The sequence below is a fragment of the Choloepus didactylus genome, chromosome 5 (genome assembly GCF_015220235.1).
Source record: "Choloepus didactylus isolate mChoDid1 chromosome 5, mChoDid1.pri, whole genome shotgun sequence".
NCBI classification, from domain to species: Eukaryota; Metazoa; Chordata; class Mammalia; order Pilosa; family Megalonychidae; genus Choloepus; species Choloepus didactylus.
Genome location: NC_051311.1, coordinates 31,554,127 through 31,558,990, shown reverse-complemented (window position 1 = coordinate 31,558,990; position 4,864 = coordinate 31,554,127). Strand labels below are relative to the sequence as shown.

Sequence of the window (4,864 nt, the reverse complement as noted above, 5' to 3'; positions counted from 1 at the left end):
ATTTTTTCATGTTTATCTTGTGCTGCCACTTTGCTGAATTCATTTATCAGTTCTAGTAGCTTTGTTGTGGATTTTTCAGGATTTTCTGTATATAGGATCATGTCAGCTGCATATAGGAAGAGCTTTACTTCTGCCTTTCCACTTTGGATGCCTTTTATTTATTTTTCTTGTCTAATTGCCCTGGTTTGAAGTTCTAGATCAATTGTGAATAACAGTAGTGACAGTGAGCATCTTTGTATTGCCCCTGATCTTTGAGGGAAAGCTTTTAGTCTTTCACTATTGACTATGATGTTACCTGTGGGTTTTTCATAAATGCCTTTTATCATGTTAAGAAAGCTTCCTTATATTTCTAGTTTTCTAAGTGTTTTTATCAAGAAGGGGTCTGAATTTTGTCAAATGTCTTTTCTAGGTCAATTGAAATGATTGTGTGTGTTATTCTTTGGCCTTTGTTCTATATGTGGTATATTATATAAATTGACTCCTTATTTTGAACCACTCTTACTTTCCTGGGATAAATCCCACTTGACATTGGTATATAATTTTTTAATTAAATTCAGTTTTATTGAGATATATTCATATACCATACAATTATCTGTGGTGTACAGTCAACTGTTCACAGTACCATCATATAATTATGCATTCATCACCCCAATCTATGTTTTTTTGTTTGTTTGCTTTTAGGGTTTAGAAAAGAGGGCGTTTAATTTAAATACAAGGAAGAGGACTGGCAGAGGTGTAGGAGGAGAGAGGAGGGAGGCGGAGCCCACCCACAGAAAGCACAAGTCCCTTGGGGCCCTCCCTCCCCTGCCCACCCCTGGAGGCCACTGCCAAATGGCTGGAGCCAGGCTGGAATGACTGCCTGCTCCTGGGAGCCTCTCCAGTTCCCTGGAGATGGGGGAGGTGGGTGTAGAGGGGTCGGGGAGCTTTCTAGGCCCACAGACACCCTCCCCCTGCAATCTATTTTTGAACATTTTCCTTACACCAGAAAGAATCAGAATCAGAATAAAAAATAAAAGCGAGAAAGAACACCCAAATCACACCCCCCCCCCCACCGATCCCACCTTAATTTTCATTTAGTTTTTTGTCCCCATTTTTCTACTCATCCATCCACACATTGGATAAAGGGAGCTAGCACCATTTTTTGAAGAGACTATTCTTTCCCAATTGAATGGACTTGACACCCTTGATGAAAATCAAGTGGCCATACATATGTGGATTATAGTTTGCTTTGTGGTATTTTTTCCTGTATACCACCCTATTAACACCTTGTAATAGTGACATACATTTGTTCTAGTTCATGGAAGAACATTCTATGAACCACATTCATTGTCCACAACAGGGCTCACTGTGTTACATGTTCCTATGTTTCATCCTCTAGCTTTCCTTCTAGAGACCCATGAGACCTTAACCTTATTTCAACCACAACCACATGATTCAGTGCTGTTAGTTACACTCACAATAATGTGCTACCATCACCTCTATTCCTTTTTCAAACTTTTAAAAATTTGGCACAAATTAAGCATCAGCTTCCCAGTTTATACCCTCATTCTATCTTCTAGTAACCTGTTCTAGATATTGAATCCATGAGTTTGCTCATCATTATATTTAGCTCATTGTAGTGAGATTGTACAATATTTGTCCTTTTGTTTCTGGCTTATTTCACTCAGCATAATGTCCTCAAAGTTCATCCATACTGTCACACCTATCCGTACTTCATTTCTTCTTCCAGCTGAATAATAGTCCATCATATGTATATGCCTTATTTTGTTTATCCATTCATCAGTTGATGGACACTTGGGTTGTTTCCATTTTTTGGCAATTATGAATGATGCTGCTATGAACATCAGTGTGCAAATGCTCACATCCCTGCTCTCAGTTCTTCTGAGTATATACCTACTAGCAGGATTGTTGGATCATATGACAGATCTATACTTAGCTTCCTGAGAAGGCATATAATTGGTTAATGTGATGTTGGATTCAATTTGATATTGTACTTTGTTCAGGATTTCTGTATTGATATTCATAAGGGATATTGGTCTATAACTTTCTTTTCTTACAGTACTTTTGTCTGTCTTTGGTATTAGGGTGATGGCCTCATAGAATGAGTTGGGGAATGTTCCCTCCTCTTGTGTTTCTTTGAAGAGTTTGAGCAGGATTGGTGTCAATTATTATTTGGATGTTTGGTAAAATTCAACAATGAAGCCATCTGGTCCTTGGCTTTTATTTGTTGGAAAGTTTTTAATAACTGATTCAATCTCTTTACCTTTATTTTTCTGTTGAGATAATCTATTTCTTCTAGAGTCAGTATAGGTGGTTTTTGTGTTTCTAGGATATTGTCCATTTCATCTAGGTTATATGATTTGTTGGCATATGATTGTTCAGCATATCCTTTTATAATCCTTTATATTTCTGTGGGGTTGGTAGTAATGTCCCCCTTTCATTTTTGAATTTCAGTATTTGTATAGTCTCTCTTTTTTTCTCTGTCAGTATAGCTAAAGGTTTGTCAACTTATCGGTCCTTTCAAGGAACCAGCTTTTGGTTTTGTTGATTCCTTTTTTTTTTTTTTTTTTTTTTTTTAGTTTCTATTTCTTTTATCTATGCTGTAGTCTTTGTTATTTCCTTCCTTCTTCTCAATTTGGGATTAGTTTGCACTTCTTTTTCTTGATCCTCCAGTTTTTGTGGTTAGTTCTCTAATTTAAGATCTCTCTTTTTTAATGAAAAGATTTAGAACTATAAGTTTCCCTCTCAGCACTGCCTTTGATACATCCTCAAATTTTGGCATAGTGTTTTCATTTTCATTCACCTCAAGATATTTTCTTATTTCCCTTATGATTTATTCTTTGGCCCATTGGTTTTTTAAGAGTACATTTCCTCATTTTTAATTCCATTTTCCAACAGTGCTTTGTTTTTTTGATCAAGTTCCTCCATCTTGTCCACCTTTTTAAGCTTTTTCTTCACTGCTGCTGAAGAACTTGCATTTCTGTCTTTTTTCACAGATTTGTCTGAAGGCTTCTTTTTCCCAACAGATGACACATCACCTAAATTTGCAAGATCAGTCTCATCTTCCACTGAATTCCACTTTCTAGTAGTGCTGCTGCCTCTTCTTCATCTACAAGTAGCTCATCTTCAGATTCAAGAAGCATGTTAGGTTCTTATTGTCTGGTCATCTTTCATATCTTTCTCTTCATCTTCACCTGACTTTTCTTGTTCTTTTCCTTCACCTGTACTTTCAGTCTTCTGGATTTCTCATCACTTGGAGAGCCTTTGCCATCTGGAGAATAAGATCTTTTTCAAGATTTATCTTTTTTCAGTAAGTCATTGCCTCTGTTGGGAATCCTCAAACCAGTTTTTTATATTTCTCAGAGAGATCAACCTTCCCACATCTCCCCTGAAACCAAAGAGCCTTTTTCAAGCAATGATCAACCATTGCCATTGCATCTTCTTTGGTCTTCATCTCAACAAGGTCTGACTTTTCATCCTCATCAGTATATAATTCATTATTTTCCAATAGGGCTCAGCAAGTCTGAGGACAGCACTGTAAGAATAGCCAGAATGGGGTAAATTTCTGAGATGTATCACACATTCAAGCTCTTGCTTTTGATCAAACCTCTGATCTGGCTTCCCTTCAGGTTTCTTTATTCTTTTATACTTCTGGGACAAATGAACTCTCACTGCCTTGCCAAGTACTAATGCTGGTGTGGTTGTATAATAATCAACTGCAGCCTGAGCATCTTCTGTGGTTGCCATTTCAATAAATGCCTCATTAATTTTATTTAGACTCAGATGATTTTAAATAACTCCAAATGGTTCCACCAGCTGTAACAGTTGGTACCTCAAGTTTTTCCCTCGCTGAAAATCCATTATGTGAACAACTCTGCTAGTTTCCACTCTGCCTTTTTGCATGTGTCTTGGTCCTTGCAGGTTTCCATCTCCAGCACCCAGATTTCCTCTTGGTCCAACTGCTGGTCCTCCAAATGAAATGAGGGAGGTGGAGGTCCCAGAATTCCTGGTGCTGGGTTTGTAGATTGTTGTAACATGAACAGATCCCCCATTGTGTGTCCTGTATTATTGTCAGGATTCCATTCTGGGTAGATTTCAAGAAGAAGCTGGCATTGACAACTGTGACTTGCTCCATTGGTATGTTGACTCCACTCTTTACTTATCTTGGTGTCACACAGGTCCAGACATCTGATATTCTGATGGAGGTAGTTTCCTCACTCAGGTCAGGGCACCTGAAAATTCCAGGCGAAGACTGTCTGCCTGCCAGTCACTACTTCCTCTTTTTAGGAGGCCAAGAATGCTTTCCTTTCAAATCAACTAGGGATTGCATCTGCTGGAAATCCATAGCTGGTCCCTCACATGTATCCGGAGCTCTGCCAGGGGGATCCCGCCTGGGCAGAGGCTGCAGTGGAAAGGCAAGCTTTCTTTTTAAATCAGGTTGACACAGCTACTCTACAAAATGACAATAGCTTACATATATTCAAGACTTGACTTTAGCTGCTCATTCCAGCTTTAGAAAAATGCCAAAAAGAGTTCTGTTTAAATTGTACCCTTTTCTGTCCTATATTTTCTGTAAATTTAGGACAGATCTCTGAATGATAGGAATGTTTTATATGGAATTCTGCCTTCAGTGTGGTGGAATAGGGACATATATATATATGTAAACTCCTCTCCAATATCTGACCCTTAAGCCAACTGAATTTCATTTTTATTAATAGAACATGTACTGTAGGCTACTTTGTAATGCCCCTTAGGAACTTTCCCTCCTTTCATTTTTCAGATGTCTGCCTCTTAAACCAAATGAGTTTCCAGTTTATGGAAAGAACATTCACTGTGATTTGCCTTGGTACTGCAACTTTAGGTG

The 4,864-nt window shown here is 38.1% G+C and overlaps 1 pseudogene; it reads right to left on the bottom strand.

Annotated features, from left to right (window-relative positions):
* Positions 1 to 2,856: 2,856 nt before the first annotated feature.
* Positions 2,857 to 3,829, bottom strand: LOC119535224 (annotated as a pseudogene).
* Positions 3,830 to 4,864: the final 1,035 nt, after the last annotated feature.